At 35.0% G+C, this 25534-nt stretch overlaps 1 long non-coding RNA gene across 1 annotated transcript in view; it reads right to left on the bottom strand.

Annotated features, from left to right (window-relative positions):
- The window catches only part of LOC130455820 (uncharacterized), a 109566-nt gene that overhangs the window by 60122 nt on the left and 23910 nt on the right, over positions 1 to 25534 (bottom strand). The gene's annotated exons all lie outside the window — the stretch shown is intronic.

The raw sequence follows: 25534 nt of genomic DNA, 5'->3' as shown, positions 1-25534 counted from the left end.
TAATACAATAATATACATTTTTCCACATCCTGACATCAGTCAAATAGAAATATCTATTGATCTTTCTATTTGCCTAAGACCTTATGGAACTAACTATATACATATTTACATTTTGCAATAAATATAATTTCAGACACTTGTTTATTTAAACAAGGTCTCTCAATATGTCAATTTGTGATTTTGTTTTGTGTCTAATAGTGTTGTGTTGAATTAATACTTATCAAGTTCCTTCAGATTTACACTTTTCATGTTGACTGATGGATCACTTCTTTCTTCCATGTTATGTAGTAATGCATGCTATTTCCCCAATATGGGAATTACTTTTGTTTTATTATTTCAACACACTCAGTCTTACATATAAGTCTCATTTTCCATCTGTCCTCTTCTTATATAAACAAATTTACAAAGTTCAAAGTCTTAGCTGTCCATTTCAGCTTTTTTTCTTTGTTTCCTCTCTCTAGCAGCTTTTCTTGATGCTCTTCCTCTGGGCTGTTTTAAAATCTTTTCCTCTGGGATGCTTTTCCTCTGGGCTGGAAAGTTGTCTTGTACATTATGTGTCACTATTATTTCTTTGTGTTGTACTTTTTTATGTTAATCACTTTTTGTTTTCATTTCTCAGCACTATGTTTTGTCTAATTATCTTCTATGTCTGTTACAGTGCTGTTGAATTTTTTTCTGGTTTTACATGGGAACAGTGAAACCATGACTCTTTCCCTGCAACTTTTATAGCTGTTGGGGTAGTAAGCAATACTTCATGTGGTCCAGTCCATTTTATGTCTGTAGCCAATTTTCTATTGAAATTTTTTTAAGTATACTATGTCTTCTGGTTTGATGTTGTGCAAATTATAATCCAGGGGTACTGTTTGTTGTATTAAGCCCTTATGCAACTCTGCTATTCTTGTTTGTAAAGCTCATATATATTTTGTTAATTGACAGTCTATAATTGTGAGAAGTTCTATGTCAGAGAAAGGAAGATGTGATAGGATCATTACATTGTTTGCTTCTTCTCTTTGTTTTCTATCAGGTATTTGATTTTGTTGTACTGCTAATTTAGTGTCTTTATCCACTTCCTCATACTTTTCACAAAGTTCTTGGTAATTCTTGACTCCCAATGCTTCCAGCATTTCTTCTAATGATATTGTGTAGTTTATGTCCTTAACTAACTCTTCTGACCGGATCATTTGTTCTTGATTTGAGTTTTTAATGAAATAATCTGTCTCCCCCTCTTCTAAAGTTTTGTGATCTTGATTGTAAAGTTTGATATATTCATAGGGTTCTTGGTCTTCTTCATTTTCTGAATCAAAAATTATTGAATATAGTGATTCTGTGTGATTCGTGTCTTGCCTGACTTTTGCTTGGTGATTTCTATATTCCCCAATTCTTTTGCAAGCTCTTGCCTATTAGTATCCTGTAACTCTGTTATGTGTTGATAAATTTGGTTCTTGTTTATTTGTTCCTTCCTGTGGATCTGCTATCATCTCCCAGTTTTGTTCTTCTGCTATAGACTTTTCTTGTTGCTTTGAACATTCATTTTGCAATCCATCATCAGTTTTCAAGGGGAACACATTATTATGGAGACTTAAGGATGGCATAATAATATTTGTATTTGCTTTTTCTTGTGCAGTTACTATTGGTTGGAATTCTTCAGCATTAGGATTTAAGGTTGACTTTTCTATTATGTCATTGGTATTTTATTTTATAATATCATCCCTGCCTTCAGTGTCATTGTCTCCAGGTGGTCTGCTAATTTGAATGTTTTCTGTTATTGCATTTTCCTCCCTATTGGACCCTTCTGTTGTTAACTCATGTGTTTCAATTAATTCAATTGCAGTTTGTGTATTACAGACTGTTGCTAGTTCTGTTTCATCCTCTTTCTTTGTAGCTTGTTCCACCATTCCAAAAATTTTCTCTTTAATCTCTGTTACATCATTATCCAATTGGATTTCTTCTTTCTGTTCTTTAGTTTTATTTTGTGCTTTTGCAACCCCAAGTTCAATTTGCATGCAGTCTCCTTCCTTTTCATTTTTCCCATTTCCTTTCCCATCTTTCCTTTTTGATGTTATCCCCATGCAACTGGCTTCATAACTGACTTTGTTTGGCAGGACCTGAAACTACTTGTGAATAATGTGGTTTCCCTCCTTGTTGGATATCTCTCTCCATGGTTTCTAAATTTGGTGCTTGCAATGAATTCTTGCAATTATAATTACAACACTTTGCATTTGTTTGTGTATTATTGGTGCTATACTTTATGTTGCTTTTCCAAGACCTCTGTTTGTTATTAGCTTGGAATAATTGTGCCTTTAAATAACAGTCTCAAACCATGTTACCCAATTTTCCACATAGGAAACATTTGGGTAAATTTCTCCTTTGATTGCTTTGTGTGTAATTTCTTGTGGGTTTGTATGATTGCAGAGTGGCTAGATTTTTTATTTCTTCAATTTCTTTATGTTTATTTGTGCTATTTGCCTCCTTGAGCTTGGCTTTAAGCTCTTTTATTATTTCACCCTTTTCCTCTAAGATTTCTTTATAATCTGACAATATGTAAATTGCAGTTTTTCTTAAATCTTCCAGACTTAGTGTTACTCAATCTGGGCACTGAAGTTTAAAATATGATCTTATAGGTGTGTTACTGCCTTTCACAAATTGTCTCCTTATGGGTTGGAGATTTTTTTTTTAACTTTTTTTTTTTTTTTTAATTTTAATATTATTTTATTTGGTCGTTTTCATACATTATTCACTGGAAACAAAGATCGTTTTCTTTTCCTCCCCTCCCCCCCCCCCCCCCCCCGCCTTTCCCTCTCCCATAGCCGACGCATGATTCCACTGGTTATCACATGTGTTCTTGACTCGAACCCATTTCCCTGTTGTTGGAGTTTGCATTATAGTGTTCATTTAGAGTCTCTCCTCAGTCTTATCACCTCCAACCCTGTGGTCGAGCAGTTGCTTTTCAGCGGTGTTTTTACTCCCACAGTTTATCCTCTGCTTGTGGGTAGTATTTTTTTTTTAGATCCCTGCAGATTGTTCAGGGAAATTGCATTGATACTTATGGAGAAGTCCATCACCTTCGATTGTACCACAATGTATCAGTCTCTGTGTATAATGTTTTCCTGGTTCTGCTCCTTTCGCTCTGCATCACTTCCTGGAGGTTGTTCCAGTTCACATGGAATTCCTCCACTTTATTATTCCTTTTAGCACAATAATATTCCATCACCAACATATACCACAATTTGTTTAGCCATTCCCCAATTGAGGGGCATCCCCTCATTTTCCAATTTTTGGCCACCACAAAGAGCGCAGCTATGAATATTTTTGTACAAGTCTTTTTGTCCATTATCTCTTTGGGGTACAAGCCCAGCAGTGCTATGGCTGGATCAAAGGGCAGACAGTCTTTTATCGCCCTTTGGGCATAGTTCCAAATTGCCCTCCAGAATGGTTGGATCAATTCACAACTCCACCAGCAATGAATTAATGTCCCCACTTTGCCACATCCCCTCCAGCATTCATTACTTTGCATAGCTGTCATGTTAGCCAATCTGCTAGGTGTGAGATGATACCTCAGAGTTGTTTTGATTTGCATCTCTCTGATTATAAGAGATGTAGAGCACTTTTTCATGTGCTTATTAATAGTTTTGATTTCTTTGGCTGAGAATTGCCTGTTCATGTCCCTTGCCCATTTGTCAATTGGAGAATGGCTTGATTTTTTGTACAATTGATTTAGTTCTTTATAAATTTTAGTAATTAAACCCTTGTCAGAGGTTTTTATGAAGATTGTTTCCCAATTTGTTGCTACCCTTCTGATTTTGGTTACATTGGTTTTGTTTGTACAAAAACTTTTTAATTTGATGTAATCCAGATTATTTATTTTGCATTTTGTAATTCTTTCTAATTCTTGCTTGGTTTTGAAGTATTTCCCTTCCCAAAGGTCTGACATGTATACTATTCTGTGTTCGCCTAATTTTCTTATAGTTTCTTTCTTTATGTTCAAGTCATTCATCCATTTTGAATTTATCTTGGTGTAGGGTGTGAGGTGTTGATCTAAGCCTAATCTTTCCCACACTGTCCTCCAATTTTCCCAACAGTTTTTATGAAATAGTGGATTTTTGTCCCAAAAGCTGGGATCTTTGGGTTTGTCATATACTGTCTTGCTGAGGTTGCTTGCCCCCAGTCTATTCCACTGATCCTCCTTTCTGTCTCTTAGCCAGTACCAAATTGTTTTGATGACCGCTGCTTTATAATATAGTCTGAGATCTGGGACTGCAAGACCCCCTTCCTTTGTATTTTTTTTCATTAATTCCCTGGGTATCCTTGATCTTTTGTTTTTCCAAATGAACTTTGTTATGTTTTTTTCTAAATCAGTAAAAAAAATTTTTGGGAGTTCCATGGGTATGGCACTAAATAGATAGATGAGTTTGGGTAGGATGGTCATTTTTATTATATTGGCTCGTCCTACCCATGAGCAGTTAATGTTCTTCCAATTGTTCAAGTCTAGTTTTAGTTGTGTGGAAAGTGTTTTGTAGTTGTGTTCATATAGATCCTGTGTTTGTCTCGGGAGATAGATTCCTAAGTATTTTATTTTGTCTTGGGTAATTTTGAATGGGATTTCTCTTTCTAGTTCTTGCTGCTGAGCTGTGTTGGAATTATATAGAAATGCTGATGACTTATGTGGGTTTATTTTGTATCCTGCAACTTTGCTAAAGTTGTTGATTATTTCAATTAACTTTTTGGTTGAATCTCTAGGATTCTTTAAGTAGACCATCATGTCGTCTGCAAAGAGTGATAATTTGGTCTCCTCCTTGCCTATTTTGATGCCTTCAATTTCTTTTTCTTCTCTAATTGCTACTGCTAGTGTTTCTAATACAATGTCAAATAATAGAGGTGATAATGGGCATCCTTGTTTCACTCCTGATCTTAATGGGAATGGATTTAGTTTATCCCCATTGCAGATGATATTAGCTGATGGTTTTAGATATATACTGTTTATTATTTTTAGGAATGACCCTTCTATTCCTATGCTTTCTAGTGTTTTTAGTAGGAATGGGTGTTGTATTTTATCAAAGGCTTTTTCTGCATCTATTGAGATAATCATGTGATTCTTGTTGGTTTGCTTGTTGATGTGGTCAATTATGTGGATAGTTTTCCTAATGTTGAACCAGCCCTGCATCCCTGGTATGAATCCTACTTGATCATGGTGGATGACCCTTCTAATCACTTGCTGGAGTCTTTTTGCTAGTATCCTATTTAAGATTTTTGCATCTATATTCATTAGGGAGATTGGCCTATAGTTTTCTTTCTCTGTTTTTGGCCTGCCTGGCTTTGGAATTAGTACCATGCTTGTGTCATAAAAGGAGTTTGGTAGGACTCCCTCTTTGCTTATTATGTCGAATAGTTTGTGTAATATTGGGGTTAACTGTTCTCTGAATGTTTGATAGAATTCACTGGTGAATCCATCAGGCCCTGGGGATTTTTTCTTAGGCAGTTCTTTGATGGCTTGATGGATTTCAATTTCTGATATGGGATTATTTAAGAAAACTATTTCTTCTTCTGTTAGTCTAGGCAATTTATATTTTTGTAAATATTCATCCATATCACCTAGATTGGTAAATTTATTGCCATATAGTTGGGCAAAGTAGTTTTTAATGATTGCCTTAATTTCCTCTTCATTTGAGGTGAGATCCCCCTTTTCATCCTTGATGCTATTAATTTGCCTTTCTTCTTTCCTTTTTTTAATTAAATTAACCAGTACTTTGTCTATTTTGTCTGTTTTTTCAAAGTACCAGCTTCTAGTCTTGTTTATTAGCTCAATAGTTCTGTCACTTTCTATTTTATTAATTTCTCCCTTAATTTTTAGGATCTCTAGTATGGTTTTCTTCTGGGGGTTTTTAATTTGTTCATTCTCAAGTTTTTTGATTTGCATTTCCAGTTCCTTGGTCTCTGTCCTCCCTAATTTGTTAATATATGCACTCAGGGATATGAATTTTCCTCTAAGTACTGCCTTGGCTGCATCCCATAAGGTTTGAAAGGATGTTTCGCCGTTGTCATTTTCTTCAACGAAATTGTTAATTGTTTCTATGATTTCTTCTCTAACTAAATGGTTTTGGAGTATCATGTTATTTAATTTCCAATTAATTTTTGATTTGGGTCTCCATGTACCCTTGCCGATCAATATTTTAATTGCCTTGTGATCTGAAAAGGCTGCAGTTAATATTTCTGCTTTTCTGCATTTAAGTGCCATGTTTCTATGACCTAGTGTATGATCTATTTTTGTGAATGTGCCATGTGGTGCTGAAAAGAAGGTGTATTCTTTTTTGTCCCTATTTATTTTTCTCCATATGTCTATTAATTCTAATTTTTCTAAGATTTCATTCACCTCTTTTACCTCTTTCTTATTTATTTTTTGATTTGATTTATCTAAATTTGATAGTGGTTGGTTCAAGTCTCCCACTAATATGGTTTTACTGTCTAATTCCTCCTTCAATTCTCCTAGTTTCTCTATTAAAAATTTGGATGCTATACCATTTGGTGCATACATGTTGATTAGTGATATTTCCTCATTGTCTATACTTCCTTTTAGCAGAATATATTTACCTTCCCTGTCCCTTTTGATCAGGTCTATTTGTACTTTGGCTTTGTCAGATATCATGATTGCAACTCCTGCCTTCTTTCTATCGGTTGAGGCCCAAAAGGTCTTACTCCAACCTTTAATTCTAACCTTGTGAGTGTCAACCCGTCTCATATGTGTTTCTTGAAGACAACATATGGTAGGGTTTTGTTTTCTAATCCAATCTGCTATTTGTCTGCGTTTTATGGGTGAGTTCATCCCATTCACGTTCAAAGTTATGATTGTTATTTGTGGATTCGCTGGCATTTTGATGTCTTCCCCTAGTTCTGACCTTTCTTCTTTAGCTTTCTCCTTTTGAACCAGTGATTTACTTTAGGTCAGTCCCCCTAGTCCCCTCCCTTGAGATGCTTCCCTTTCTAGCCCCTCCCTTTTTATGCTCCCTTCCCCTCCCCCCTCTCCTTCCCTCCCTTTTTGTGCTCCCTCCCCCCTCCCCCTCCTTAATTTTCCTTTCTTTCTTGCCCTAATGGATAAGATAGAATTCAGGATCCCACTGGATCTAGATGTTCTTCCCTCTCAGATTTGATTTCACTGAGAGTAAGGTTTAAGTACTTCCACTTCACGCTCTCTTCCTCTCCTTCTCATATGAGAGTTCTTCCCCTCCCCTTCCCATGTGTATCTTTATATGGGAAAGTTTATTCTATTGATTCCCCCCCTATTTCTTGAAGTTAATCTTAGTATTATCACGGTTCCCCCCTCCCTTTTCCTTTTTTTGCCCCAACTTTCCCCAAATCTTCTTGATTCCCCCAATCTTTCCCTATGCATGTTTCTTCTAACTACTCTTATGATGATACAATTTATAAGAGTTACACAAAACATTTTCCCCACATATTAATATATATAATTAGATGTAAATGTAGTCCTTATAGAAGAGAGTTTGACTTAAAGAGAAAGATAAGATTTATCTCCTTTTCCCTTTCTTTCATATTTACCTTTTCATGTTTCTCTTGCTTTCTGTGCTTGGATATCGAACTTTCCACAGAGCTCTGGTCTTTTCTTAGCAAATGCTTGGAAATCTTCTATTTTGTTGAATGCCCATACTTTCCCCTGGAAGTATATAGTCAGTTTTGCTGGGTAGTTGATTCTTGGTTGGAGACCCAGCTCTCTTGCCTTTCTAAATATCGTGTTCCATGCTTTGCGGTCTCTTAGTGTGTTAGCCGCTAAGTCATGTGTGATCCTTATGGGAGCCCCCTTGTATCTGAAGCTCCTCTTCTTGGCTTCTTGTAGGATTTTCTCCTTTACTTGGAAGCTCTTGAATTTGGCAATTACATTCCTAGGCGTTGTCTTTTGGGGATTTAGTATAGAAGGTGTTCTATGAATCCTTTCTATTTCTATTTTGCCCCCTTGCTCCAGAACGTGGGGGCAATTTTCTTTTATAATCTCCTCTAGAATAAAATCCAATTTGTTGTTTACCTCTGGTTTTTCTGGGAGACCGATGATACGGAGATTTTCTCGTCTTCCTCTGTTCTCCAGGTCCGTGACCTTCTCAGTGAGATATTTTCTGTTTTCTTCCAATTCATTAATTGTTTGGGTTTGCTTTATTGATTCTTGCTGTTTTATCATCTCACTTTCTTCGAGGTCCTTAATTCTGGTCATTAGGGACTGGATTTGCTTTTCAGCCTTGTCTGCCCTTGTATTGGCTGCTTCGAGTTCTTTTTCCAATTGAGCAGTCTTATCTGTCAGACAGCTGATCTCTTTCTCCCATTTTTCTTTCCAGAAGGTTTCCATCTTTTGGATAAGTTCCAGTTTGAGATCTTCCAGAGCTTGTTGATAGTTTCCATTTTGGGAGGCGTGTTCTGAATTTTTTTGGATTTCCTCTTCATTCTCCTCTTTCCCTTGGGTACTTCCACCATAAAAGTTTTCAATAGTCACTTTTTTCCCTTTCTTCCTGGAGGCTTGATTTTGGGCCATGTGAGCCATCCCTTTGGTGGTTTTATTTCCCTTTCCTTTTTGGTCTGGGGTCTGGGTTATAAGAGTGGTTTTTCTGTGAATTTAGGTTGCTTCAGACTAGTTCTTCCCAGCCTCCGAGCCCAGGTATTCAGCTCCGCCCAGATAATCCGTGCGCCTTGTTCAGCGCAGCCCGCCCGAAGTCCGCTGGCTTCTCCAGTGAAAGCGCCCTGAGACGTTTTTTCCTGGCAGTCCCCAGATCCCAAGGACCCTGGAGTGCCCCCCCAGACAAAGACGCTCCCCACTCACTCGCTGTCCCGGTGAGCGCTCAGGTAGCTCACTCTGGTTTAGTGGGGGAGGTGGGGTGGGGGAAGGGCGGCTCAGTTCACTTTTCTGTGCAAGCTTTTCCTTCTTATTTTAGTGTGGAAATGTTCAAGCCCCACGTACCTTTGCCTCTGTGGGGTACTGGGGAGTCCTTCTGTTCCTCCAAAGGTGATTTTATGCTCCTTTGATGTAGTCTATTTCGTTCGGTGCCGGGGAGAGGAAGCGTGTGGCGTCTAGATTGCAGCCATGATTACCCGCTGGGTTGGAGATTTTGTTCAGTTGAATTTTCAAAACCAAGTACATCCTCTGCTACTTCAATCACTCTATTGAGGAACTTTGATGGATGTTTCCCATTTTCCTGTCTCAATTTTGCAAATTGTCCCCAAGTATCTGGTCTTTTAGAAAAACTTTTCATTGCCTCTAATAGGTCTTCTCTGGCCTTTCTTAGGTAACATAGATTTTCTTTATTAGATAACTCTAAGTATGTTCCTTCCTCTGGCCATGATGTTAAATTTGGATTGTTTCTAGTTTCATCAATGAATTGTTATTTTTCCCTTTTTGAAAATAATTTAGAGTGAAGAATTTCATTGTCCTAGAGATCTGGATCATAAAGTCTAATTGCTCTTTTAAATTCTTTCAAACATCTCATTGGTTCTGAAAACCAGGAAGACATCCGTTTTTTTTTCAGATTTTCAAGGTCAGCTTTTGTAAATTGTTTATGTGTTTTAATATGAATTATGCCATTATCTGGTTGTAGGCTTGTTTGATCTCTTAGTGGCAATATTGGTATTCCAACTTCAGCCCCATCTGTATTTTCTTACTTAAACTACATTGTTATTTTTATGTATATCATGTTGTGTGTTAATAACCTTGCCACATTGTTTCTCTTCAGTCAGTCACTTAATCATTTGCTTTAGTTGCATCATCTCCTACCTCATGGCAAAAATTATCACAGCCATTTCTTTATCTTTTGCTTTTTTCCCATTTATTAGATGCACACCATTTTTTAGGGCATAGTATATTTAGATTAAGAAGAATAATGCTCCAGCATATGTGGGAATGAATGAAATCAAGCGTTATATACTTATATTAAGCAAATTCAAACTTTCAGAGATCCTAAGCAGAAAATAAATAAAATCTGCAATCTTGACAAAAATAAGTTGTAAAACATATAAAAGAAATGTCCAATCCAGGCTAGATAACCCATGACAAGTAATAGTTTCTTTGCTGTCTTGTATCTTGAAAAGCCTTTTGGCACAGAAAAAATGTTTTTAAGTCTGGCCCTTTAAGAGTCGCCTCCTCCCTTCTAGAAGATTGGTTTCTTTTGGGTGTGGTATCACTAGGCAGATTAGTTGCACTGAACACTGCTCTCAAAATGGTTACTTTTCACAGTTACACAGGCTTTTGAAATGCATGCAGGCCCGATTTTCTCAACTTCTTGACAAAATAGGTTGGAAAACCTAGCTGGCTCTACCAAAAACTGTAATATTTATTGGAAATAGAGATGGGAGGATTGGAAAAATGGGGGACAAAGGAAGGTTTGTAGCAGAGTATGGAGGAGTCTAAAGGAGAGAGAGATTATTGCTCAGTGACGCAAAGGAGAGAGATGCCCCCTGCCAAGAGGAAACAACAGGGGTTCGATAAGGACTGTTTGTTGTTGAATGACTGAACTGATGTTCAGCTCCCTTTATGCCACAGAAAAGATAGTCCACTGATCTGACTGCGAATTCAAATAATACAAAGTTTAATAAGCAGTTTGGATTGGAGAGGTATCAGGAAAGAGGGGCAAGGGATGTCCCTAAATAAGGTAGGAGTCTTCCTCAGCTTTTGGAGCTGAGGCCAGGCCCCACAGGCTGGCGGAGGGTTTCTTCCACTCCTGTCCTCTGTGCTAGTTTTGTCAATTTCATAATCTTATCAGTAGAAAGAAAGCAAACAAAAACATTTCTAACATTCAGAAGCCTGTGTCTTCGGGCTGAAGAGTAGAGGTACTCCACTATAGGCTGGGCTGAAAGATCATCTGCATAATTGACCATATTAACAAGAAAACCGACAAAAATCACATGATTATCTCAATAGATGCAGAAAAAGCCTTTGATAAAATACAATACCCATTCCCATTGAAAACACAATAAAGGATAGGAATAGAAGGGCCTTTCCTAAAAATAATAAACAATATATATATTAAATCCTTCAGCAAGCATCATCTGCAATGGGGATAAGTTAGAAGCCTTCCAAATAAGATCAGGAGTGAAACAAGAATGCTCATTATCACCTCTATTATTTATCACTGTACTTGAAACACTAGCAGTAGCAACTAGAGAAGGATAATAAATGGAAGGTATTAAAATTGGAAATGAGGAGACCAAGCTATCACGCTTTGTGGATGATATGATGGTTTACTTAAAGAATCATAGAGAATCAACCAAAAAGCTAGTCAAAACTATAAACAATTTTAGCAAAGTTGCCGGATACAAAATAAACCTGCATAAGTCATCAGCATTTCTATATATTTCCAACCTATTTCAGCAACAAGAATTAGAAAGAAAAATTCCATTTAAAATAACCCTAGACAATATAAAATACTTGGGAATCTATCTGCCAAGACAAACACAGGAAATATATGAACACAATTACAAAACACTCTCCATGGAATTAAAACTAGATCTAAACAATTGTAAAAACATTGATTGCTCATGAGTGGGATGAGCTAACATAATAAAAATGATAATCTTTCCCAAATTAATTTACTTATTTATTGCCGTACCCATTTATCTACCAAAAACATTTTTACTGAATTAGAAAAAAAACATAACAAAGTTCATTTGGAAGAACAAAAGATCATGGATATCCAGGGAAATCATGAAAAAAAAAATGCAAAGGAAGGAGGTCTTGCAGTCCCAGACCTCAAACTGTACCATAAAGCATTTGTCATCAAAACAATTTGGTACTGGCTCAGTGGAAAAGACTTGGGTTAAATGACCTCAACAAGATAGTCTATGATAAACCCAAAGATCCCAGTTTTGGGGACCAAAACCCACTATTTGAAATATACTGCTGGGAAAATTGAAAGACAGTATGGGAGAGATTAGGTTTGGATCAACATCTCATCCTACACCAAGATAAACTCAGAATGGGTGAATGACCTGAATATAAAGACAAAACTGTAAGCAAATTAGGTGAACGCAGAAGAGTATACTTGTCAGATCTTTGGGAAAGGAAAGACTTTAAAACCAAGCAAGAGCTACAAAAAAACACAAAATGTAAAATCAATAATTTTGATTATATCAAATTAAATAAGTTTTTCTACAAACAAAAGTAATGCCTCCAAAATTAGAAGGGAAGCAACAAATCCGGAAACAATCTTCATAACAAAAACCTCTGACAAAGGTCTAATTACTCAAATTTATAAAGAGCTAAACCAGTTGTACAAAAAATCAAGCCATTCTCCAATTGATAAATGGGCAAGGGACATGAATAGGCAATTTTCAGTAAAAGAAATCAAAACTATTAATAAGTAAATGAAAAACTGTTCAAAATCTCTTGTAATCAGAGAAATGCAAATCAAAACAATTCTGAGGTATCACCTCACACCTAGCAGATTGGCTAACATGACAGCAAAAGAAAGTAATGAATGTTGGAGGGCATGTGTCAAAGTTGGGATATTAATCCATTGCTGGTGAGGTTGTGAATTGATCCAGCCATTCTGGAGGGCAAATTTGGAACTATGCCCAAAGGGTGATAAAAGACTGTCTGCCCTTTGATCCAGCCATAGCACTGCTGGATTTTTACCCCAAAGAGATAATAAGGAAAAACATACGTACAAAAATATTCATAGTTGAGCTCTTTGTGGTGGCAAAAAATTGGAAAATGAGGTTATGCCCTTCAATTGGGGAATGGCTGAAGAAATTGTTGGTATATGTTGGTGATGGAATACTATTATGCTTAAAGGAATAATAAAGTGGAGGAATTCCATGGGGACTGGAACAACCTCCAGGAATTAATGCAGAGTGAGAGGAACAGAACCAAAATATTGTACACAGAGAATCGAATGTAATGGACTTCTCCATTAGTGGCAATGCAAATGACCCTGAACAACTTGGAGCAACCTACATGAAAAACCACTATCCACATCCAGAGGAAACACAGTGGGAGTGAAAACACCAAAGAAAAATAACTGCTTGAATGGGTCGAATGGATATGATTGGGGAGGTAGACTCTAAATGAATATCCTAGTGTAAATAACAACATGGAAATAGGTTCTGCTCAAGGACACCAGTAATAACCAATGAAATTGTGCATTGGCTGCGGGAATAATGAGTGGAGGGGAGGGAGGGAAATAATGTGATTATTGTAACCAAGGAATAATTCTCTAAATTGACTAAATAAACTTATTCAAATGGAAAAAAAATCATTAAAAAATTAAATAGTACTACATAAATACAGACCTATTGTGATGATGAGAATAAGGATGGTGACAATTATGAGTTAAAACTATACATTCCAGTGAAAATGATGGCCTATATTGGTATAGAGCATTTCTCATGGGAGTCGTCTATACCAGTGAAAACACAGACTCAGATTCTATATTCATTCCTAAAAACACTCACTATAATAAAGATATTTTTAAAAAGATATGACTTTAGGCAGTCAAAAATCAATCTCCTTTCTAACATGATAGACAATGATAGTAGAGAAGATAAATTCATTTGCAAAATGTCGGGGAGAGGGAAAACAGATGAGTATAAGCAATTTTTCCTAAATAAAATGAGTCCAACTTGTGCTGCAAAGAGAATGGCCACCATACCATTCCAGTTAAGTAATTTAAATGTTTTTTCTGCCTCTGCTTCAAGTGAACCAATAAGGTGAAAGTCACTATCTATGCTATGTTAGAAAAGGTATCAGAGGAAGATGTGGAGAAATAAGGGTTTTTTTGCCTATTTTTTAGCAGTCTGTAGAGAGTTAGAAGGCAACAACAGAGACTCAGAATCAGCTATACTGTGGTGTATATGATACATGCAGTCTGTGTGACCTTGGGCATGTTAATTAACCTCTTAGCTCCTTAGGCAGTTCTTTATAAGAGGAATTCTTTCCCTTTCTGTCATGAAACCCTTTGGTAATTTTGTAAAATATGTCTTATTATATTATTATTATATTATATTACTTACTATATTATATATATATATGTATTATTATACATATTTTTTAAGTTCTAAAAATAAAAAAAAACTTAGTATTACAAAGAAAGGAGCTATACTAAAATACTGTTGGGTCCCCATTTCCACAGGGGATACATTCCAAAACCTACCCTGGATGGTTAAAATTGAGGATATAAGTTGAATACTTTATGACCGACTATATCATGTGATTTTCTTATACATATATATGTATAATAGAGTTTGAAAGATAAATTAAATACACATGATATCACCAATATTAAATATGGTAAAAATAAAGTACATTGTAATTATATGTTATTGTACTCCTTCTTTAAGGTTTTCCCTAGCTTTCTCAAGTAACAACTAAAATATCACCTTCTACAGGAAGCCTTTCCTCTTAATTCCATTGCCTTCTTTCAGTGAATGATTTCCCAATTATTCCTTAGATAATTTTCTTGTATATATTTATTTTTTGTCTCCTCTATTCGATTATGATCTTTGTGAGGGCAAAGATTGTCTTTTGCCTCTCTTTTTATCTTCAGCATCTCACACAGTGACGTGACAGCTAATTAATAAATGCTTATTGACTGAATGCCTGGCTTGTAGTAAGTAGCACATGGAAACTTAAAGGCAGAAGGATTTTTCATAGAAATACACATATATTATGCATTCACACACATATGACATGCATATGGACATGCATACATTTGTGTATCCATATTATTTTACACTGAGGTTTTATTAGAGATAAATTAAGGGTTATAGGTTTAGAAAAATAGACAAGTAAAAAAGAACTGAATATCATAATACAAGAAATGATACAAGAAAACAACTCAGAACTTTTTTTATTTTACTTTATTTTTCCAGATGACATGTCAATATAAGTTTTAATATTTTTCTGATATTTTGTCATCTGTTGTTTCTCCTTCCTTTTCATCCCTTCCCAAGATGGCAGATAATATTATATAGGTTGTACATATATTATCATTCAATATACATATTTCCATGTTTTTCATATTGTGAAAGAAGACACATATTGCTTAAACTAGGGGAAACAGTCATGGAGGAAATACGTGAAGAATTGTATGCTTCAATCTGAATTAAACTTTGTCAGTTCATCTATGGCAGTGGATAGGCTTTTTCATCATAAGTACCTTGGAGTTGTCATAGAACTTTGCATTTCTGATAATAGTCATTCACAGATAAATGATCATCATACACTATTGTTGTCACTGTGGCTCTCCTGGTTCTGCTTACTTCACTTTGCCTTATTTGATGTCTTTCCAGTTTTTTTTTTTTTTTGTGATCATCTTGTTCATCATTTCTTATTGCACAAAAATATTTCATTAAAATCATATCACCACTTGTTCAGTAACTCCTCAGCCACTTAGTTAAGATTCACTATGTAACTGCAACTTATATTTTTTCCAGGAAATTCCTTCAGTTTCCAGTTCTTTGGCACCACAAAAAGAGATGCTATAAATATTTTGTACAGGTAGCTCCTTTCCCTATCTTTGATGTCTTTAGGATACTGACCTACTAATGAATTTTGCTGGGTAATAGGGTATGCATAGTGTTTGCTATCCAGAATTGTTGTATCAGTTCTTAGTTCCAACAACAGCGTATTAGTGTCCCAGTTTTTCCATGCCCCCTGGAACATTTATCATTTTCCTTTTTGGTCATGTTAGACAATCTGACAGGTGTGAGTTGCCATCTCAGAGTCGTTTTAATTTGAGTTTTTCTAATCAATGGTGATTTGGAGCAATTTTTCATATGACTAAAAAGAATTTTTAATATCATCTGAGAATTGCCTATTTATCACCATTGGCTATTTGCCAATTGGGGAATGCTTTGTGTTCTCATAAATTTGGCATAGTTCTTTATATATTTAAAATAATATGAAGCTTTTGTCAGACACTTACTATTAAATTTCCTCCCAGTTTTTTTGCTTCATTTCTATTTTTTTAATTTTGTGCAAAATAGTTTTAATTTTATGTTCTCAAAGTTATCTATATTACATATTGTGATGCTTTCTGTCTTGTCTGGACATAATCTTAGAACTTATGAACACAGAAAATGAAATCAGTCCTAAGAACTCATGTATAACCTGAAAAAATAAAAGAAGACAAAAACTGCTCTGAAAATTCTAAGACATAGACATACATACCTAAGACATACAATTTAGCAATTCCAATGATTAACAACAAATTCTGTAAGCAACCATGGAGAAAGACATTTAAATTAAATAAAAAATAATTATTAATAACTCAATACTATTTCTTACCCATCAGAAACTGTAGTCTATAATAAAATAATGTATCTTGAGAAACAAAGCAATTCATGACCTATTTTGAAATTCCACAACTATTCATCAAAAGAAAAGATGACTATTAAATAAGACAGACCTTTGAAACATTCTTGTGAAGAATACCATATCTTATCTAATTCTTTGCTTTACAATAATCCATATAAGAAAAGTACAAGAAAGGGCCAATTCAATAAATATTTCTGCTCCAATAAACATTTGTTAAGTACCTATGATTTATTAGGGACTGTGATAAGGGACAGGGATGCAATTAATTTTTATTTTAAAGAAGAGATATAGACTTTGGTCTCAAGGAGGTTACAATTGACTGTTGAGAGATAGCACACTAAAGGTGGAAGGAAAGCAAGAGGTGGAAACACCTACGGGTATCTTGGCCTCTCATTCCATGGCATTGAAACCAGGCAAGATAGCAAATGAAAAGTGATGAAATAAACAAGTAAACAAGAGGAAAATAAAGAAATTATTCTTACAAAATTCTTTAATCACTTTTAATTCCTCTGTTTCCTTTCCTTTAATGAATTCCTACTTATTCTATATATAGCTTGCTTTTTACATATTTTTTAAAAATGTGGTTCTCCCCATTAGACTGAAACCTCCTTGAGGTCTGGAGCTTTTTGCCTCCCTTTGTAATCTTTGTACTTAGCACAGAGATTTGTAGGTAATTGGTACTTAATAAATGCTTATTGAATAAAAGAATGGATGAATGAAAGAATTCCCTCCCAAGAAGCTTCAAGTAGTCCTCTATTGCCACTAAGATTCAAATCCTTACCTTGTCATTCAAAGTCCTTGATTATATGATTCCTGCTTATCTTTCCGAATTTATTTCTCATTATTCTCTCATTAACTCTTCATTATAATTAAACTAATCTACTTGCTATAATACACTTGACTATTTCCTGCCTCTTTTTTTTGCACAGCCTGTTCCTCAATCCTATAATTCTAATCTTTTTATCTCTGATCATTACAATACTTTGGTTCATTCAAGTTTCTTTGTAGGTAACACAAGGTCCCTCCTAATAACTGCAATCATTAGTGTTCTCATCATCCTCAAATTACTTTTATTTGCTTTGTATCCATTTTGTATTTACTCATAGAAGTATTTACTGCTTTCCTTCAAAAGTGAGTTTTTTCATAATAGACTGATTTGTTTTTATTTTAATATCCCAGCACTCAACACAGGCCTTCTTATTTAATTGACTTGAATTTGGACTAGAGATGAACAACTATTTTCTCAATTTTTAAATCTAGGAAGAAAGCAGAGAACTTGAAATTATTTTAGGTCAATGGGTTCAATTTGAATTTCTTTCAATTTTTAAAATCATATGATTACAGTAATAACTGAGAAGCATTTGGAAAAATAAATATAAATCATGAGTCAGTATGACTTCATTAAGAACAGGGCATGCCAACCCAACTTAATTATCTTTTTTTGACAAATGTATTACAGTGACAGATCAGTGGACTTCTGTAGGTGTATTTGGCAATGTCTCATGCCCTCAGAGGAAGGTGAAAAATTGTTGTGGGTTTGATGACAATAGAGTATTGTAGATTTGGGAATTAATTATTGAACATAAAATATTTTCATTCAACACAACTAAATCACAATGTAGTTGGATATAGAATTTAGGAAATGAAGGAAGGTTTAAGAGGGATAGGAAAAGATAAGTTTATGAAGAACCTTATAGGAAAGAGGACACAATAATTCTTCCTGGAAGTAACAAGAATCCTTTAGACATCGTTGAGTGTTAGTGTGGGAGGATGTGATTTGGGAAGATTTCCATTTTAGAAAGGTCACCTTGGCAACTGAGGGGAGAAAGGATTGAAGTGAGAAGAGAACTGAGTCAAGGAAAACAGTGAGAGAGGTATTGAAAAATACCAAGCAAGTGGTTATAAAAAATTTGAAGTAACTGAAAATGAAGAATCAATGATAACACCAAGGTTGTGGAAGTCTCGCTGGGAAGATATTGATATTTTCAACAATACAGGGGTAAATTCAGGAGAAGAATTTCAAGGAAAAGTTAATCATTTCTGAATATGCTGAGTTTAAGATATCTGTGGTACTTGCTCCCTCACTTTCAGTCACCTCACATGGTCAGATTTTGCCAAATGCTAGTTTTTGCTTATATGATATATTTCATATATGTTCTCTTCTCTCTGCTCATATAATCACAAAAGCAGTTCAAAAACCTATCACCTTTTCCCTGTACTTTTGCAATATCCTTCTAATTTATATTGTTACCTCAATTCTTTTCCTGCACCAATCCTCCTTCCACTCAGCTGTTAAAGGTGAGCTTTCTAAAATGTAGATCTTACTAAGTCATGTCCACCCTCACATCTGCTCAGTGATCTTTGGTGTCTCCATCTTAGCTCTAGGAAGAAATATAATGTTTTCTATTCCTCTTAACCACCATTCCCTTTTCTACACTCTATATCTAACTACATTGCCTTCTTGAAATTCCTCAAACATATATTTGTGCTAATTATCCTGTATGCCTGGCTTTTTCAGCTTCTTCGCCTCTGCCTCTTACTATATTACTCATTTCTTTTGAGTCTTGGCTTAGAGCCCATCTTCTTCAACAATCTTTCCCCATTCCCTCCACCCCAACTAATATCCTCTCTTTTCATAGTAACTTCCATCTATTTCCAAGATATAACCAGATGAATATATCTTCTCTGTACTTGATTATTCACATGTTTCTCCTTCATTAAAATGTATAACCCTTAAGGACTGGGTTTGGTTTTTTTTCCCTTTCTATCACTAGAACTTAGCACAATGGCACACACATACACACACAAAATGCATAATAAAAACTTGTGGAATGATAGCTTAATAAATTCTTGCAAACCCCCTCACCTCTAGCATCAAATGCATATTTATCTTTTAGGCATTTGAAAATCTCTGCAGTCTAGTACCAATTTCCTTTTCACTATTTCCACTATAATATACTACTTACATAATCCCACACTGATCTTCCTGCTCTTCTTAATTCATAAAAACTCATAAACATTCCTTTGAATGACCTTTCCCTAGTATTGGGAATGCAGTCTTTCCTTACCATAATGTTTTAGAATCCCTTTCCATCTTTAAAAATCAATTCATGTGGTACATGCAGATGAGGTTTTTCTTGATCTTATTTCCAAGTGACAGAGAGACCCCCATTGCCTTGTCTTTATTAGTATATATTTTTATATAAATGTAAACATAAATAGATATTATTTACTATAATAGAACATATTATTTGAGTACAAGGGCTATTTGTTTGACTTTGTATCCAAAGCAATTATCACTGTACCTGGAATTTTCAGGTACTTAATTAATGCTTACAGGTTAAACATATTTGCAAATGGCAGAAAACTGAAAGGAATAGCTAATACATTGGATAACAAAGTCCAAATCCAAAATTATCTCATAATATTAGAACACTGTATAGTACTATGGGACACTTAATATGTAAAAGCTAATTAGATTATATTTAATATAGAGAAGTATAAAACTGTGCATTTGGATTCAATAAATCAACTATATAAGCATAAGATAGAGAAATTGTGCCAAGACAGTTTATGTAAAAAAAAAAAATGGCATTAGCAAATTTGTCTTATAATCATGGAAAATCTTTCTAGATACCCTATCTAATTTCTCTGTAATGATTGATAATTATTGCTTTGCCCCTTCATTAGTTAACGTTCATTTTACAACTTATAAAGAAGTTTACATAATATATCTTTTTTGATGCTCAAAATAGCCATGAAAGGCAGTTAGTGCAAGTATATTTACTTCTGTCCTATAATCTATAGACAACTCTGAAGTACTATCTCATACCTGTCCACCTGGTTAATAAGACAATAAAGGAAAGTGATAAATTTTGGAGGGGATATGGGTATCATTGTTAGTGAAATTGTGAACCAACCCATTCTGGATAGTAATTTGGAACTATGATCAAAGGGCTATAACACTGCATATTCTTTGTTCCTGTAATACCACTATTAGTGCGTATCTCAAAGAGATCATAAAAAAGGGAAAGAACCCACATGTATAAAATTTTTATAGAAGTTCTTTTTGTTGTGGCAAAGAATTAGAAACTGAGGGGATGTCCATCATTTGAGGAATGGCTGAACAAATTGAGGGATATGTTATGAATGGAATACTAATGTGCTAAAAGAATTGATAAGTAGGGTGATTTCTACATGAACTGATGCAAAGCAAAATAAGCAGAACTGAGAGAACGCAGTATACAGTAAAAACAATATTGTACAATGATCAGTTATGAAAGATTTAGCTAGCTACTCAGAAATACGGTGACATGAGACAATTCTAAAGGACTTATGACAAAGAATGCTATTAGCCTCCAGAGAATGAAATGTTGGAATCTGATGCAGATTAAAGAATTCCATCATTCACATTCACAATAGTTTATTTACATTGGAAATTGGAAAAACAAAATATGTGGAGCCAAGATGGTGGGGTAAGACTCAGCAGCATTGTGCCACCATGACAATCCTCTCTGACCAAGATTAAAGTATTGCCACAAAATGAATACAAGACTGAAAGAACCAACGAGGAGACAGAATGAAACAATATTCAACAAAAGAAAAACCCAAAAGGTAGGAAACAAACATATTGGATACTGGGATAAGAGGAGAAAAGTCCCAGCAAGAAGCAGTAGCAAGGAGGGAAGAAGAAGCCAAGATGACCCCACCACAGATCTGCTGTCTGAGGTTCAGATCCTGAGATCCCACCTGAGCATACGTATAAGCCAACCCATACCACTTGAAATTTCAAAGTTGTGGAGAAGTCTGGAGCCCTTGCCCTGGGAATTCTAGACTGATCTTTTTGCCTAAAGCTCAGGGTAGTGCTCCAAGACAGGACAATCAAGGGTGTGTCTGATTGGATCAAGTACACAGTAAAACCAAAAACTTGAGACTAAACCTGAGACCAGAATTTGATCAGTCCCTGACTCAATCAAGATCAGAGTGAGATCAAAAGCTTACACATGAGTCTTAGGCAAGTCTTTAAGCTATCAGCATCACAAGGGTCAATTGAATCAGCAGATGAAAGGGGCTCTCAGAGCTCTCAGTCCTCAGACCATTACATCAACCTCCCAAGCCTACCTATGATATAATAATAATAATAAAAGTGAACAAACAATAGAAAAAGCACCTAAATCTACAAGATTTTTATGGAGACAAATAGCAAGATACAGACAGAAGGGGACAGTCAAAGTAAAGGAAACACACCCAAAGGGAAAAAGAAAAATGTGGATTGAACACAGATTCTAGAAGAACTTAAAAAAGACTTCAAAAACAAATTAACCAAGGTAAAGGGAAAGTGGGAAATAGAAATAAAAGTGATGGAAGGATAAAGGAAAGTAATGCAAGAAGAAATGGGTCAATTGGAAAGGGAGAACAAAAGAACAAAGAAAAAGAAAATCAGATCTTAAAAATCAGAATTGAGCATATAGAAACTAATTATTTCATGAGAAATCCAGAAACAGTAAATCAGGATCAAAGGAATGAAAAAAAATAGAGGAAAACATGAAATAACTTATTTAAAAAATAAGTGACCCAGAAAATAGATCTAGGAGAGACAATTTAAGAATTATTGGACTACCTGAAAGCCATGATGAAGAAAAAAACTTGGCCATCATATTAAAGAAATTAACAAATATCCCAGAGATCCTCTGACAAGAAAATAAAATTGAAATTGAAAGAATTAACAGATCATCTCCAGAAAGAAATCTTCACATGATAACTTCTAGGAATATAACAGCTAAATTCAAGAGCCACCAAGCCAAGGAAAAATTACTTCAAAAGCCAGAAAGAAACCATTCAAATACCATTCAATAAGACAGACAATGTCCAAGGATTACAGAGGAATAAGGAAGACCTAAACCAAAAATTTGATATGTATATAAATATGATGATATGCAAAGATATGTATGTATGTATAGTATATGTATGCATATGAATTATATGTAAAATTCAATTATGGGCTGAAAGAGAGGGTTGCAATGAGAGAAAAGAGGAGAGATCAAATGAGATAAATCATATAACCTATAGAGGCATGAAAAATCGTTAGAGAGGGGAGGATAAGGGTGCTTACAGGCAATGCTTAAACTTTATTCTCAACATAAAGGGCTTGGAGGGCGTAAAACAAGTATACTAAGTGGGGTATAGAATTCTATCTTACCCATAATTGGAGGAAGGCAGAAGTGGGGGGGGGGATGACAAAAAGAAAAACACTGGTGAAGAGAAACAGAGTGAAAGGGAATAAAGCAGGATTTAAAGGGGATTATCTGATGGAGGAAAATCCACAGTAATAATAACGCTAAATGTGAATGGGATGAATTCAAAATTAAGTGGAAGCAGGTAGCAGAGTGGATTAAAAAACAGAATTCTATTTATTACATGTTGTTTAAAAGAAAAACATCTGAAGCAGGGTGATATACACAAAATAAAGGTAAAAGGCAGGAGCAGAATTTATTATGTGCCATCTAAGGTAAAAAAAAAGTAGGAGTAGCATCCTTGATATTGGAAAAAGCTAATGGAGAAATTTATTTCATTAAAGGAGATAAGGAAGGAAATTACATTTTCTTAAGGGGCACTATAGAAGTAATATCATTATTAAACATTTATGCACCAAATGCCATAGCATCTATAGATTTCAAAAGGAAAACTTAAAGGAGATCAAGGAGGAAATATAGTGAGATCATATTAGTGAGGGATCTCAACCTTCCCCTTTCAGGACTAGATTAAATTGAACCCCCAAAAAATAAATAAGAAAGAAATAAGGGAAGTGAAAGAAATGCTAGAAAAATTGGAGTTAATAGATATCTGAAGAAAACTTTATAAGAATAAAAAGGAATATACCTTATTCTCAGCATCACATGAAATATACAAAGATCAACAATGTTCTAGGACATAGAAATATTGCAAACAAAGGTAGAAAAGCAGAAATAATAAATATAACTTTTTTCCAGATCAAAATATGATAAAAATTACACTTAACCAGGGTCCTTGGAAATAGAAAGTTAAAATTACTTGGAAACTAAATAATCTAACTCCTCAAAACTGGTGGGTTGAAAAAAGAAATCTTAGGAACAATTATAGACTTCATTAAAGAGAATAATAATGAGGCGATGTCATATCAAAACCTATGGGATACTGCTAAAGCAGTACTCAGGGATACATTTATATCTCTTAGTGCTTATAACAACAAAATTGAGAGGGAGGAGATAAATGAATTTGGCTTGTACCTTAAAAATTAGAAACAGAACAAATTAAAATTCCCCAGATAAAAACTAAATTGGTAACCATAAAAATTAAAGGAGAGATTAATAAAATTGAAAGTAAAAGAACTATTGAACAAATACATAAGACTAGGACCTGGTACTTTGGAAAAAAATAAAGTACTAAAGTACCGTTTGATCAAGAAAAGAAAGAAAAGAATAAAATTAACAGTATCAAAGATGAAAAGGGTGATCTCACCACTAATGAAGAGGAAATTAAGGTAATTATTAAGAACTATTTAGCCCATGGCAATAAATATGACAATACAGGTGAATATTCACAAAATCTAAATTGCCAAGAATAACAAAAGAGGAAACAGAATATTTAAGTAATCCCATTTCACAAAACACAACCGAACAAGCCATCAGGAACTCCATAATAACAAAATCCCCAGGGCCAAATGGATTCACAAGTGATTTTTATCAAACATTTAAAGAACAACTAATTCCAATATTATACAAATTACTTGATAAAATAAGCAAAGAAGGAGTCTTATCAAATTCTTTGTATGACACAAATATGGTACTGATTTCAAAGTCAGACTGATCAAAAACAGAGAAAGAAAACTACAGACTAATCTCCATAATGAACATAGATGCAAAAAATCTTAAATAGAAGATTAGCAAAAAGACACCAGCAAGTGATCACAAGGGTTATCTATTATGATCAGGTAGGATTTATATCAGGAATGCAAGGATAGTTCAATATTAGGAAAATCATCCATATAATTGACCATATTAATGAGCAAACCAACAAAAATCACTATTAGCTCAATAAATGCAGAAAAAGCCTTTGCCTATTGAAAACAATAGAAAGTAATAGAAGGGGCATTCATCAAAATAAAAAAAAAAACAGTATACATTAAAAGCTTCAGCAAATATCATCTGCAATGGGGACAAGTTAGAAGCCTTCCCAATAAAATCCAGTGTAAAGCAAGGGTATGTATGCATTATCACCTCCATTATTTCATATTATACTAGAAACCCTAGCAGTAGCAGTTAGAGAAGAAAAAGAAAGTAGGCAATGAGGAAACTAAACTATCACTCTTTGCAGATGATATGATGATATACTTTGTGGGGTTTTCCTTAATGGACTTCCCTGACCAGCAGGGTCCCACAAGGGAAGGGGCTCACCTTTGTGATGGGACCCGAGGAGAGGTAGGAACCGAGAACCAGGGTGGAAATGAAAGACACCGACAAATCAGTGATTGGATAGGGCAGGCAACCCCTATGATTTTCCTTGAGGTGGAAAATGAGGATAATGGAATACAAGGTGGTTGAGGAGATTAAGATAGAGAATGCAGGCCGAGATGGTTCCAGCCTCAGGGAAGGAGAAGGTCAAGAAGAGAGAGACATAGTCATTGAGGAGCCCAGTGGAGCTCCATGGAAGGGAGAAAGGCCAAGAGGAAGTTCATGGGATTGCCTCTGAATTTATTCATGTCCTGCTTGGGCGGTACTCCCAAGGACGTAGTAACCACATCACAAAGTATAGACAATTAAGATTGGGTGGCAAGGTAGAGGGAACACCTTTGGGCGTGTACATTGCAAACCGCGCTTTCCCGGGGAATTGAGTCCGAGCATGTTAATGAGTTTGTCTTAGCCAAGGGCCACATGGCCAGTTCAAGGTTATATTCACAAGCCTCATTGGTATAACCTTATGCTTGGAGACACAGTAATCATACAGTCATCTATATTTCATAGATGTGAATATGCTTGGGATGCTACATACTTAAAGAATCCTAGAAAACAAACTAAAAGTCAATTGGAAATAATTAACAACTCTAGCAAAGTTACAGGGTACAAAATAAATCCATAAAAACTCATTAGCATTTCTATATATTTCCAAGAAAATTCTGCAGCAGGAGTTAGAAAAAGAAATTACATTTAAAATCACTCTAAATAGTATGAAATATTTAGGAATTTACCTACCAAGACAAAC

Source organism: Monodelphis domestica, chromosome 8 (assembly GCF_027887165.1).
Source record: "Monodelphis domestica isolate mMonDom1 chromosome 8, mMonDom1.pri, whole genome shotgun sequence".
Lineage (NCBI taxonomy): Eukaryota > Metazoa > Chordata > Mammalia > Didelphimorphia > Didelphidae > Monodelphis > Monodelphis domestica.
Note: the sequence above shows the minus strand (reverse complement) of the source record. Positions and strands in the feature narration are given on the sequence as shown.